At 42.8% G+C, this 14883-nt stretch overlaps 1 protein-coding gene across 6 annotated transcripts in view; it reads left to right on the forward strand.

Annotated features, from left to right (window-relative positions):
• Positions 1–14883, forward strand: part of esrrb (estrogen-related receptor beta) — a 61611-nt gene that overhangs the window by 2723 nt on the left and 44005 nt on the right. For 2 of the 6 annotated variants that reach the window (XM_076108715.1, XM_076108716.1), the window contains exon 1: positions 41–8268. The exons of 3 other annotated variants lie outside the window; for them this stretch is intronic. The gene's annotated coding sequence lies outside the window, so the exon portion shown is untranslated. Of the gene's footprint in view, positions 1–40; positions 8269–14883 lie in introns of those variants that run through there. One more of the 6 variants, XM_076108717.1, reaches the window with a different exon arrangement.

Raw genomic sequence — 14883 nt, forward strand, 5'->3', positions numbered from 1 at the left:
CAACCACTGAGACACCGCCTCAGGCCATCATATGTTGCCCGCCAAGGTTCCACGGTGCAATCTTCATCCGCTAGTGTGTGTGTGTGTGTGTGTATATACAAGTATATGTGGGTATTCAAGTTTTTCTATCTATCTATACAGATGTGGCATTTTCTTTACGAGAAAACATGCGAAGGGTACACAGAGGCCGCATTAATTACCGATGCAACTGTCACAAACACGGTAAAATGATGCAATGTTGTGAGGCACAATGGTCAAAATTTGACCCAACATTGGCTGTGAAATGCATAACTGTACAATTTTGATTTTCATAAAAAAACACAGGCCTTCTTTAGCTCTGTAGCCGCTGGTAAAAGACAATAATTTAGAGTCAGTTAACACCTGTTAGTGCCAAGCATTAAGATAATTTATCACGGTGTCTGATTTATTATAATGTCCCCTCGGTTGATGCAAATGGTTTTCCGGTATTATCTTGTAGCCTGGAATGAAGGTCTTCCAAAGGCAGCCCCCCTATTGTGGCAGTGTGATCTCATTTTCTCAGCGGTGAAGCGAACCGCTAGCCTCCCTCTGATCCACCTGGCAGGAGGGGAATTTGGACTGAGACAGGCTGGCCAGCCCACTGACCTCTGGGTAAAATCTCTAGCTGCGCTGGGCAGGCAGCCGGTGTGGGCCAACGATGGGGCACGAGTGACTGAAGCAATAGGGCTGTGATTAGCTGACATGGCGGCTGGGTTTTGCAAGCTGTCCTATTCTTGGGCGTAGGTGGGCAAAGGGGCAGAGCAGCTAAAATGGGAATGAATGTATTGATCCTGCTGCCGTTCTGAGAACGACATGCACAAGCTATTTTTACAGGAGGGGGAACACATTGCTGGCGAAGGCAATCTGTCGGTGACGTAGATAAGCTCCAAAAGAATAGATGGACCCAATGGAAATAAATATGCAAGCTTGATTTAAAGGAATAGTTTGCCATTTTCTTATTTGCTTTATTGCCAAGAGTTAAAGGTGCAAAGACCAATGCCGCTCTCTTGTCTGTACACTAACAGTAAACATGTAGCTAGAACCAGCATCCATTTAGCTTAGCTTAACATAAAGACTGGAAACGGGAAAGTCTGGTACTGTCCAAAGGTCACAAAATCAGCCAACCAGCAACTCTAAAGCTCATTAACACATTAGCTTTCAAAGCTAAGAAATAATGTTTCATTTTTTGGGGGGCTTGGTAGCTAGGTTTGTGTGTGCTCACAGTGCCAAGTTTGAATTGCTTTTCGGAGGATGTCCGTTCGATATGAGTACAATAACAATAGATCTATGTAATTATGTAATCATTTTACAGAAGCAGTATATGAATGATGCCTAGACGGAGGATGTCACAACAAGATCCCTGTCACAGTGCAACAAAGCTGTCCACTGCTATCTCTCCTCCCCCCTCGCTGCCCTTTAGTGCCCGTGGGAAGTTAGCTGGTCCTATTGGAATGCTGCAGCCTGCTAACAGCCAGAGTTCTGTGGAGGCTTATTCTCACTCACGCCACTCACTGAACTCCTCCACTCTTTTTGCATAAAGTAATTGCTGTCAGGGAGTGTGCACTGCAGAGAGTTGCTTGGGCTCCACAAGCACTGAGGGTGAGATTAGGGAATAAAAGAGCTAAGTCAGTGCTACTTAGGCACTCCCAGATCCTGCGTCTGTCATTGTGCTGCTATGGATGAGGGCTGACAGTGATGAATATTGGCCAAAAGTTGGTATTCCACATGATGATTTTCCCTAATGAGAATTGATGAATGCAGGAGGGGGGACTCAGGATTGTGTGATGAGAGGAGGGACCACTCATTAGAAGCCAGTCATGCTAAGTTGAGCGGCTTTAAGGTGGGCAGGGCTGAAGGGCTGAAGGGCTGTATGCCACTCCAGCAGTTCTTCAAAAAAATGGCAGCTGATATCATTGATCAATACTGCCTCACACAGAAGAGTGTCAAAATTAGATATATCCAAAAGAGGAACAAAATCAATAAGAAAACTCCTCCCTGTGCAGAAATTGCTTTCAGCATTACTGTCTACATAGCAGAGCATATAGCGAGCTGTGAATCCATATGCATGAAGTTGTGGTAAACACCTGGGTGTGGGACAGTCGCAGGCCTCTGCTGTCCCAGCTGCAGCCACACCAGCCGCGGAAGGGGAGCAGGGCCGCTGGTCTAGCAGATGGCAGCGTGGGCTTTGAAAAGCCATGGCCCTGAACGAGCCCCAGGCAGCCCCAGAGGCCAAAGCTCCACATGTGGCAAGCCAGGAAGGACATTAAGTGGATAATAGTTAATAGTGAACCAGGTCATTTACTATCATGTGCGTACTTTATGAAGCACAACCGCCACCACTGTGTGCAGAAGGGGCCGTGGCTGAGAGAAGGTTTAACTTTAAGCAGCAGATAAAAGGGCTAAAGGATCATGCAGGGCCATTTGCAGACTGTCACGTTCTTGGATAAACATTGCGCAATACTTCAGGACATTTCATAGCTTGTTGTTGGGTTGGTGAGAAAGCATGGTGAACATGTTGTTCTTTCAGTCTTATGACTGACCACAGAATATGGCCTTGCTCTTTTCAACATTTTCCACCCTAGATGTTATTGCCCCTCTCCTTTACAGGGCCCAGGGCCATGTGATGTGTCACTCCACTATGGTTAAGTACAGATGAAGAGATAGCCTCTTTAATATCCAGGAGCTCATTTCACAGTGGCTGGCAGGTCACGGCATGATGACAGCTAAACAAGCCAGTCTACAGGATGGAACATAAGCCACACAGAGCATATGGACTGAGGCCTGCACTCTCCCGAGTGTACAGAGGATACCAAACACTCAAGATGGATTGTTATTAAGATACAGTTAGTGGTGAAAAGATACATGCATTTCTTGAAATAGCTAAATATGCAGTTTTTGAAGTGCAAATGGCCTCCACCAGCCAGAACATTTGGAGTTCCTCTGTGTCTAACTTCACTGTTAAGGACAGTCCAACTGTTTCCTCTTCCTTATCCAAAGTGATGGATTTTGTCATTGGCAGATGCAAAGGGATATCTAGGGACACATAATAGGATTGTCTTGTCTACATTGTATTTTCTTTCTAAAGTGAATGAGGATATCTCTTTACGTCACAGAGTGAAATAATGTATCCGATAGGCGCATTACAAACCATTTAACCACTTTGTGCTGTATTCATAATTTGATTTTAACTGCAGCTTCCTTCAAAAATCTAGCCGTCACCATCTCCAATATTGGATTTTTCAAATACTCCCATTCATGAAGCCCTCTCTTTATTCCCTTCCTGTTGAAACGACATGGCTTTTAATCAGCCAATGCACAAAATGTCTGACTGCACTGGAGTCATTAAACCTGCCTCTACACAGAGACATGCACACATCCCACTGACTGCATCGCCTATTAGAGAGATGGAAGATTATGGCCTAAATGAAGCCATTAGTTACGCAAACCTAATGATCATCTTATTTGTATGTATGAATCTGATCCATTTCCCTTGCTCAAGTCAAACATTGCTTCCCTCAAATGATTTTGGAGGAATTGAGTAAAAACAACAGCGGCATCGACAACAAAAACAACATCAGGAGCCGTAATGAAAGGAGCGGAGGGAAAGGCACTCAGGCAATTGCATCCATTACCCCTCTCCTCTATGTGGACCCCTTCACAGGGATTACCCCTGGTTCCAGAGAGGTTGATTATTAGACGCTCGCAAAGGTTTCGTTTGAATCGCCCCAGTTAAACGAGAAATTGCAGGCTGAGGAGAGAGGCTAATAACAGTTATTAACCCCTGTGCGGGCGGCAGTGTAAAAGAGCGCCACAATAACGAGGTGCACCACCAAGGTTTGAGGCGCAGCGCAGCTAGCACACCCCCGAGGAGAAGCTAACTTATTAAAATAATGAATTAGCCGACCAGATTACTGCAGCCTGCGGCAAAGGCAATTATCCCCCTCCAAATCCCTGGACAGGGCTCCCTAGCGCCACCATAAAACAAGTGCTCAGAAAGCAGGAGCCCTCCGCTCCACACAAATGAATAGGCTGTTAATTAGGATCTCTCCCGCTGCGGGTAGCCTTCCCCACTGCCATAACAGAAACCACTTCCACGACAGGGAGAGGGAGGAGGGGGGAAATAATGGGAGGAATGAGTGTGATTGCAATAGATAGTGAAATATTTAAAGAGTGAGGAAAAAGTGAGACTGCGAATACTTTCAGTAGCATGAACAAAACACATGTTGTAGAAATGACAACGCAAGAGTTAGTTTGACTGATCATCGGTGGCCTGAACTGAAAACCGTGTGTGATGGCCTCTTTGGAAACAGCAATCAATCCCAGGCCTGTGCTGTGATCTCTGCTAAACATTTGATGGCTTTATTGTATACAAGGTCAGGTCCAGTGAGCCAGTGTGGCCTGAGAACCAGTGCCGTCCTTCAGTGCATAACAGCAATTCTACGACAAAACTGTGGACTAATAAGCTGCGTTTAAATACCTAACTTTTTTGTTTTGAATAAGTGTAAAAACGAATGAAGATCACCAACATCAGCTAGGATCCCCTTAAAGTCTGAGGTAAAGTGTTACTCCTAAAGAAGGGGTTATTGGTCCTCCTTGTAGAAACAGTCAGACGAGGATAGAAGTGAAGTAGGCCAATGGCCACCCTGAAAAAGAGCCCGCTGTACTTCATGACATATATACAGCCTCTAATGGTTATAAATACTAAAGTATCACATGGTTGACATTGTGAACCAAATCTGGCCACCTTCTGCTATCACCTTCCAACTACACATCAGTAGAAAATCACAAAGTTTTGAAGGCTGGACTCACCTTGTCCTGCATAGCTACACTTACACAGAGCAGGGAGATAAGTGGATACTGTGCCAAAGGGACCACTGCTGCTTATACATATTGTGGTTCAGCTACTTATTTGGATGTTCTATTATGCATTTCAGTCACAACGACCTGTGTGAAACAGACCATTCATAGAATTGATCTTTGGGTAAAGATTAACCAGATACATCTGGTCTACATTTAATGCTTCAAATAATTAATGAAGCTTCCTTCCAAGCAGGGATTTTTTTAGGTTTTCACCAGGTTTATTTCATTCTGTTTTGCAAAAAACTAAAATGAGTTTGTTATGGGAATATTATCTTCCATGATGTCAGTTACTCTTGGGTATATAATGCTACTAATTTTAATGAGAAAAGATTGATATGTTTACATAACAGTGAACTGAATTGCATTTCGTCTAAATCATACAGTGCTGTATTTACTGTATATATGTATAGAGTCATTTGGAAAATGAAACATTATGTATTAATAGTTTTTAAAGCAATACTCTTTATAGTGTGCTTTGCTCCCAAGAGAGCGATTATATAGTCACACAGATATGCAGGGCACAAAACAAGACATTATGCCAGCGTACTGTATGAAAATGCCTGCAAGGCTTGACATGAATGCAATTTCACGTAATTTGAATGCCTTTCATGAGGCAAGGACTCTTTTGAACTGTCTTAAAAAGCTCATCCACCATAGTAGCTGCCAGTGGCCCTGGGTACAGAGGAGTCATGTCGACAGGCCCAATTAATGATGGGGCGTCTGAGAGTGAATGAATGAGGAGCTTTGAGAGGATTCCTCCACCTTAAATCCCCCTGTGCTGCTGCTCCCAGACTGCCTGTGAAGAACAATCAAACGGCAGCAACCCCCTCCTATTTATCACTTTAAGACATTAGCCAGACATGGGCCTGAATATTAACCAGCTCCTTTTCCAGGAGAGTTCCACACCAAAGGCTGCGTGTGGCAACATACATTTTTAATCACAGGGGGAAACGAGGCCTCTCAATCGCTCTCATCCATTACTGTGTGCTTAACTCTCCGCATTTTTTCCACAGGGCTCTCAAAACAAGAAAAAAAGCTTTATTTGCCGTTGCTCTTCCCTTGCGGTTATTGGTTTGATTTTGATATTGTTTGTTTATATTTGAGCAGATTCTGCGGTTTCTTGATGGATCCCAGTGAGTCCTTTCTCGTGCTAATTGTTTGTAAAGCACAATCTAACTATCTCAGTGACTATCTTGACTATGCTGACAGAGTTCATTTCCCTAGGTTTACTGTGTGTCTTCCTGCGTATGGACAACTGGGCGGAGGCAGTGGAGCGTGAGCCAGGCTTCCACAGCTTAATTGGAGTCATGTTCTCCAGAGCCTGGAGCCTGCTCCTCTCCCTGCACCGGCCTCTCTGGTGCTGGGCCTGTGGTGGGGAAGGAAGGGTAAGGCACGGGTACCATGCAGGGAGATGATCTGTTCACCCCACCCTCTCCCTCTGGGTCGTCCCCCCCCCCCCCCCCCACTGTGACACATGGCACCCTGGTGACAAGGTCACTCCACTGTTGTGGCACCACAGGGGGAACTGGCCTTATTATCAGGAGAGAAGACATTCTTAAGAAGAATCTAAAGGAGGATCTGATCTCCAATCACATTTATTCACGCAAGACAAGGTTTCTTATATCCAGGAGCTTTCTTTTTCTTTTTCAAGGGTAAAAATTTACTTGAAATTAGTTGAATGATGATCATTTTCTTAAATTTAGGCCTATACGTGTATTTATACTTTATTAGAGAAGCATTCAGGGAGCACAGTAACAGCAATTCCCGGAAAATAACATGTAAACCCTTCGCTTTATAATATATATTAACTTATAATGTCTAATCAGCTCTGAGAGTGAGTCAGAGAGGTATGGATTTAATTTACATTTTTAAAATGCAAGCCAATGCAAATGTTGTATTGGCTTGCATTTAAGGTGTCCACTACCTATACAAAAAGGTGCCATTTTATAAATCTGCAAAGAATTACAATATAAAAGAGCTGCATCAACGCATCACTGACACACTCTTAACAAAATTAAATGTTTCTTTGCTTCACTAAATATATTATAACTGATTTAGATCAGTATATTGTACAGGTGTTGCTGTAATTGTTCACTACCTGTATTATTATGACATATTACTTGGATGGAAAGGAAAGGGTGGGCAATCATGTGACAAAGGTCAAGACCCGAACACATAATCCTACAAGCTCGCTACAAGCACCACAGCTCACTGTGCACATAGCACCCACAAGAATAACATTATCAGACTTTTATTTTGAAATGCTTCAGAATTGTATTTTCGTTATGTAAGGTGAACTTACATAAAAAAAACTATTAAATTCGCATTTTGCAACACAGAAATATATGTTGATATATAGACATGAAAATGACGAAGAAATCCTAATAACTCCAATCTACTGTGGATCGTATGAAACGACTAATGCAGTCAAGGCTTGAATCATTATTCTGTAAATTAGATGTTTATAAGACAAGTAACGTACCACATCTTTGGTTAAGGAAGTTAAAAAGCAAAATTTCTTTCAGTCGATGTCCCATTTGTTACGGTAACTATTTAATAATCCCTGTTTAGTGAAGAAATTACAGAAATGGGTTAAATGAGGTACACCATGCATGGGCTGGCACTGCACTGACAGCATTTATCAAACTCAATCTCTCTCAGTGTAAGAAAGTGAAAACTAAGGAAAGTCATTTTGTGCCCAATGAAAGTTTTCCTTTGGAAATTTTGCCTTCCATTAAGAATCAAATTAAGCACTGGACCAGTGCGTTCTAGAAGGTCCACCCCCTCCAAATACACACACTTCTAATTTGTGATTTATTATGTTCTTGATGTGTGAGCAGCATTGGTGTGCTGTTGAGTGAGAGGCGGTTTATTCACTCCACAGTGGGTGTGTGTGTGTGTGTGAGAGTATTTGCCAGTGCATATGTCTCGCAGAGGGAGGTGAAGCAGAGTATGCAGCCATCATTCACTGCCGTGGGTCGGCCCTCACACGTGACAGCAGGTGACCAGTGTCAGACAGAAAAGGTCACAGGCCTGCACTCTCTCCCAGTTTACGCAGCTTAAAAAATCCTGCAGATAACCTGACAAAATCTGACTCTACAAGACTGATTATCTGCCGTTCTTAAGGTTTGGGTCATGGTGAGATGTTCACTGGCTGGAGCAGCTGAACGTGCGTGCTCACTTGGCAGGATGCCTCTTTACCTGATGTGTTTTCTCTGTCCTGCTCTCCTCTCTCGCTATTTCACTTTCTTCACTGTCCATTTTTCTTCAGAACTTTAAACAGCACGTCGCCTTTCTTCCTGGCTCGTCTGTCTGCATGGAAGTCTGGAGGCGGTGTTTTTGAACACCTTTCAGCCTGGCTACTCTCTGTGGGAGTCCTCTGACTTGAAGGTACTACCTTATTTGTGTAATGTGTGATGCACATTTGACATTCACCTGCGCATGTGTGTGTGTGTGTGCTTGTGTGTATGTATGCGTGTTTGTCTGGAGCTTATTCTTGTGTTCACAGGCCCATTAGTGAAATAGATGAAATGCATTCCTTTTTCATCTCGGTATTGCCCAAAGGGTGTTTTTCCTTTATTGCATTACAATTATAGTAAGCGGTCCCTCATTAGTGGTAAGCATGTTTTAATACCTTGATAAGGGAATTTCACACAAACACATGCAAATGTTTTTTTGTTGTCGCGAGCACAAGTAGACAAATATCTGTTTTCCTGGGTACAATGTTGGTTGTTTTGGTGTTGTTTTTCAGGGGGAAGATAAAATCTGCGGGATGAAGATTAGCTATGAAGTTTTACGTAGGAAACCTTTGTACTGGCCCCTCTATTGTGGGAAAAGGGCATTGATAGGAAGACAGATACAGCTGATCAATAAGTAGTGCAGTTTTCTCCCCAGGCCTTCTTTCATATCTCTCTCTTGTTTGTGTTTTGAAGGGGTCGGGGGTAGGGTCTGGTAAAGTGGTGGCGTGGGCGGACCCCTTTATCAATCAGGATTTTAATTACACACGTCTAGGGCGACAGCTAGATTAGAAACCAATCGACGCTATCGGCCACAAAATCTAATTACTGTTTATTGACAGATAAGGGCAGGCCCCCTTCACTTTTCCAAATAAGATAAACCTCCCCCCTCGTACACAATGAAGAGCAGCTCATACTGTCCATGAAAGACTCGATGATAAGTAAACCCCCACCAGAGAATTCCTCTATGCTATTGGTGAGACATTACCTCTATGGACTTCTCTGTTAGAGATGACACAGGATCAGTGTGAGAGACAAATTACACCTCTCCGATGAGCTTTGTAACAGTAGAAGCCTTTTGCTAATGCACTACTTGTGTGTTGAGGATTATTTTTTTTTCTCATTGGACCTCATCTCGGTAACCTTTAAACTCACGTGTCAAAAACTCTAGTTACTCCTTGTTTGGAAGTTACTCAAGTCAATGGGGTCTTAATGATGAGTAATGAGTGACCCTTAACCCTGCCGAGTGCACACAGGTGAACCATTCCGTCTCCCGTAGACACATATCTCCCCTGAGGACAGTCCATCTTCGCCCTCCTCGATGTCCTCCTCTCTCTGAGCTACAAACTGCCCCCAACACCCTCCGCACCCTCACCCATATCAGCCGTTTTACAGCCTCCGTCACCGCGCAATGCACTTTACGTTTAAAGCCGAGAATCTGCTTCAGGTAAATATGGAGTAAATGATTGGATTATTGTTCTTTCATTTGGCTGTGTAGTAACGGCTGGATTATAAACATTGCAGAGTATAGATTTCCTGTCAGATCCTATGAATCAGACATCCTTATCTCATTTCCAGACTGCCGCTCCACCCATGCGCTGCCATCTCCCAGCCAGGGAGTCTGGGAGAGCGTGGGGAAGCACACACACACACACACATGCAGACATAAACATAAACAGACAGACAACCAGACACAGTCACACACACAGATGGGTTAGTGGTAGAGAGAGAGAGAGAGGGAGAGAGAGAGAGAGAGAGAGAGAGAGAGAGAGAGAGAGAGAGACAGAGAGACTGTTGTCACCCAGCACAGCACAGGCACTCCAAAGTCCATTCGAAGATTTCAAAAACCACTTAGGCCCCCTGTCCATATTTGTTAAGCAAGTAAATCTAAGGGCTGCAGCGCACTGAATTCAAAAAGAGAGAAGAGACAGCGATGTAGAGAGCATGAGAGAGACGGAAAGGGAGAAAGATATCTCCTAAATGAAATTTAGGCGAGGGTGGGATGGAGATTGGCTGACAGCAGGTGGAGGGAGAGAGGCTTTGGACCCTCTGATTTAGTTTGAATCGCTCAAAGAAAAATGTTCGGGTTTGAATAATGCAGCATTTTTGACCGGGGCTGGAGATTGATGCCTGATTCATCTGATGTTTGGACATCATATCAGCAGTTGTGTCTGATATGTTTCATGTTTTTTTTTTTTCTCTGCCTGCCTCTCCGCCTCTTCACTGAATTTCGTTTCACTGGATTACCAACACTGTAATTAGGTTAGGGAGCTGTGTGGACCAGTAACCGCCGCACAAGCATGCTTTTCTTGGAATCCATCAAAACTCACCGCAGAACTACGGAGAGTCAACAAAACGCCACACGCAAAACTGGTATTACACAATTGTAGGGCGCATGGAAACCCCCTCTACATCTAAAAGCAACAAGCACAAATGTTAATCTGTCTGCGAGCTTTCATTCTGTCTCATTTCAAAAGTGCCATTCCAGTGCATTCCAGTTTATCATCAGAGTACAATAGCAGGCGGGAGAGAACGCGAAAGAATATTTGCTCTTGTAGGTCACAGTGACGTTGGCCATTATCATAATTTATTTGATGGTGACTTTCAGAAAACCATAACAAAAACCCATGAAATCCCATTTTATGGGGATAATCAGTTGATTTCGATACTCAAGTGTCAGAACATATATTTGTGGATGATATTGCATTGGAAGAGACAAGTACGTGCAACTCTTCTGAGCGTAAACCAGAAGTGATTCAGATTAGTTTGAAGGAGGGGTCGAAGTAACGTTGAGTTTTACTATCAATTCACCTGCCACATATTTTCTTGGTAAATCAACAAATTGTTAAATCTATAAAATGTTGGAAAATAGTGAACAATGGCACAATTTCCTGAAGTCCAAACTGACATCTCCAAATTGCTTGATTTGCCCAACCAAGAGTCCAGAACCCAAAGATATCCAGTTAAGAATGATACAAAGCAAAGAAAGGCAGCACATCCTCACATTTGGGAGCCTGCCTCTTAAGTAAATGTTTGAAATGTATGATTAACGATGATTCAAATTTAAAAACAGTTGCCGGTTTATATTCAGTTGATCAACTGATTGATCAACTGAGCGTTTCAGCTCTACTTTGAACTACATTAAGCAAAAAGTAGGTGTAGGAACTGAAATAAAGATTCTACAACTCCATGAAACCGCTGTTCCATTCATTAGCAGTCACATTTCCTGACAATATCTCAATGACATTACACATTACAGCCCTTCATCTCATGGCTCCTTAAGAGAGGATTGTTTATGTTAGCCAATAAAAAAAAAAAAAACTACATGTGATTGTGAATTCGTACATTTAGCGATGTTCTCCTTCACCATCTGGAGAATTCTTTCTGTGGGTTGTTGAGAGCCGCTCACTGGTAGTTAATGCACCTAACGCAGGGAACTGAACAGGACCGCTGTTGTCGTTCCTTAGTGCTGAAGCGCTGTGCCATTACATTTATAGATTTTCTCTTTGATGGGATAATTTGGTCTTTATATCTCTCACAAATGAAGTGATCCTCAGCGCTCCTTGCGCAGCTCAATGTGCAGCTCCCATTTTCAAATACAGTTAATTGCATTCGAAAAGAATCAATGATACTTTCGCGGTGACAATATCATTCTTTTAATGTCACTTAATTTCCTCAGTGAAATGATTACATCAATAGCCTGGAACCCATTTCTATCTTTCAGCATGAATTAATCTATTAAGGACAATAATTACACGTTTGTAATGGATAGGTTTTTTTTGTGCTCAGAAGTAAATGCAGTCGAGTCTCCATTGTGCGCCAGGTTGTTGGCACTGTCCCGACTGTCATTCATTCAGTTTATGAATTACACTATCACCCTGGGAAAATAAATAAATAAATAAAGGTACCTCTGCTGCAGCTCCTTGGTGGCCTTGTTTTGAGATAGCCCTCCCTCTAGTGGAGATGATAGCGTTGGTGACTGCTGTCAGCCGGCTTCATGCTCTGGGCCACAGCTGAGGCAGTCAGTCAATGATGGAGATTCTAAAATGGGTGGAGGAAATCCTTTCATAAGACAGGATAACACAGAAATTATATGAACAATTTCAAATCTTTTTTTTATCACATTTCTAAAAGGAAAATGGCTCCAGAAGCTGTAGGGTTCGGTGTGCTGCTTTGAAATGTATTTTAAAATTGTTTATACATATTGATGTTTCAAGTATATGTAGTGTTTTGCCATAAAACTGACAGTGGATCCTAAAAAAAGGGCCCGAGAACCACCAGGGGTCATGCAGAGGGGTACTACGGGGGGCTAGTGGTACGTTCCATTTCACGATTATGTACAACACGTGCATTGATTATAGTTTAGCCTACTTTCACATGGTGGCTTTTACAGGATCTCACCTTGGCTTCAGAAAAATACATACCAAAAATACATTAAAAAACATAAATGAAAGAGTTTGTGAGCGCCTGGGTTTATGTGACACAGCTACTGTGACCTCTGCAACAGACCAGACACTGCTATTATCCTGTTATTTATTCATTAATAGTGGAAACCAATCGACGGCCGTGGTGTTCAACTTGTTCACATCTGCTGTCCCCTGCCACTACACTTCTGGGGTGATGAGCAGAGGGGCAAAATAAACCAAATTAGAGCCTTTGACAGAAGTCAACAAATTGCTGTACAGGCGCACGCATAGAGGTACTTCTACGCTGCCTATAATGATATTGAGTGAGTTTCCTTACCGGCTGGGGTGCCTATAATAATAATAATTCACAAAGCAGTGAATAATAAGATAATAACGGTGGAACAATCAACAGGATGTATTCTGCGGTATTTTACAACATATAGTATGAAACGAAAAAAAAAAGGGGGGAGTTAAAGTCACGAGACGAACAGGCGAAACGATTGCATTTCCTCCTTCCCTGAATCACATCTGACCCCGCTCACCCAAGTCCTGCTGCCGGTGGAGGTGTTTGGTTTAGCCACAGGGCGCGCGCCGGAGGAGGAGTTGCTAGTGTGGCCGCGGTGTGTGACAGTTAAACGGCGCGCTCAGACACGCAGAGCCACATCACCACCGGCACCACTACAACCGGGAGACACCAGTGCGCTGTGCTCGAGACGGGGACGTGACATGACTTGTCCGAGTAAGGTACACTGTACATTGATCAACCTGCGTTTATCTTCCGGTTACACAGTCGAGGCACATTGTTTGGTTATCCCAGTTTTGTGTCGTTTTTTTTTTCTCTAGACATTTTAATGCAATTGTAAAAGTAGTTTGGACACACCTGTAGCTACTGTAAATTATACAAATGGGCACGCGGTTGAGCTCTAATTGAGGCATGTATGTGCGCGCGGTGCCTTTTCCTCTGGGAATGGTGACTGAATTATGTTATCGATTAGACCATTGCTCTATGCATGAGCAGGTTAAATATGACAATATTACAAGGCCTGGCTGTCTGTTTATTTCCAGAGAAATTCGGAGGTAGAGTTGTTAAATACAGACCACTAACACTGCGGATTTATTTGCTAATTGTTTGCAAACGTGCAGTATTAAAGGATACTAGGTCGTTGAAGTGCTTTTATGCTGTGTTTTCAGGCCATGTTTGTTTACGTCACCAGATGTCAATAACAAAATTGATAAAAGTAACATCACACCATCAAGATGCTTTAATTTGCTCTATAAAGTTCAGCAGACGTGCACGTCGACCTTCAGCACTGTGTAAGCGGAATAACATCTAAGTTCTGCAGTAGGGTATGAAAAACTAAATGAAGGCAATCTCATTTCATGACACTAATTCACTTGAGGTGACCACACTGCTTAAAGTGACTGTAGTTTGACCTTCTGTAAAGTAGACTTTACTCACTGTTCTCTAGTTGCACCACCCATACTGTACACACAGTCCATGTAAACAAACACACACACAAGCTGTACAGAGGGATACAATGCAGGTATGTCTGATGCTATATTCAGAAAGCAAAAATCGAAATCATTAAAACCAAAACAAAATATCATGTTAGGTAATCAACTCAGCCCTGCTCTCGGTTGTCACACGCCACTAACTTTGTCATGCCACGTGTGATCGAGTGTTAGCCAAGTGCAGCTCTATTCTTTATTTCTATCAGATCCCTTCCTGTCAAATCAACTGTCACCTACCGTGATTTTTTTTCTTCTTCTTCATAACGTAGCTGATAAGAAGCAACGATAGCAGCAGCAGCAGGGCTTTCATAGCTCACACTGCGTGACTAAAGTCTGCGCAGTGTCAGTCGGAAGCCTTGGGAGGCCGAAGGCAAATATGCAGAAATGTCATCTATCAAGTGAAGGCGTTTATCAACATGAAAGGCAGTACGCAGGCGAGATACCAGGATAATATTGCAGTCTGTCTTTAAAAAGGAACACTTCTTGATCCTCTGTTGACTTGTAACTAAGTCTGTCGATTTAAATCATGCTGGATCAGCTATTTGTACTAGTAGAATTATGCTGTGATCGGTGCAGCAATTCAAACTCAAAAGGACTGATGTTTTGCTAGTTTTGGTTTCTTTAAATAAGTAACCAAAGATTTTTACATCCCAAATGAGAGAATGGAGTGCCACAACTTTAATAAATAGCGGCATTATTAGAGCTGTTATTAATATGGAAGTACAATATACAGTGTACTTTGTTCCCTGTGAGGTGTACAGATACGTGTTGTTTTTTGTCCCTTATTTCCTGCAGTGTCTTATTGAAGTATGACAACTGTGTTTGATGGTGATTTTATTCCTCTTTAAGGA

The sequence above is a fragment of the Anarhichas minor genome, unplaced genomic scaffold (assembly GCF_050575085.1).
Source record: "Anarhichas minor isolate MPS153535 unplaced genomic scaffold, ASM5057508v1 ptg000040l, whole genome shotgun sequence".
Classification (NCBI taxonomy): Eukaryota; Metazoa; Chordata; class Actinopteri; order Perciformes; family Anarhichadidae; genus Anarhichas; species Anarhichas minor.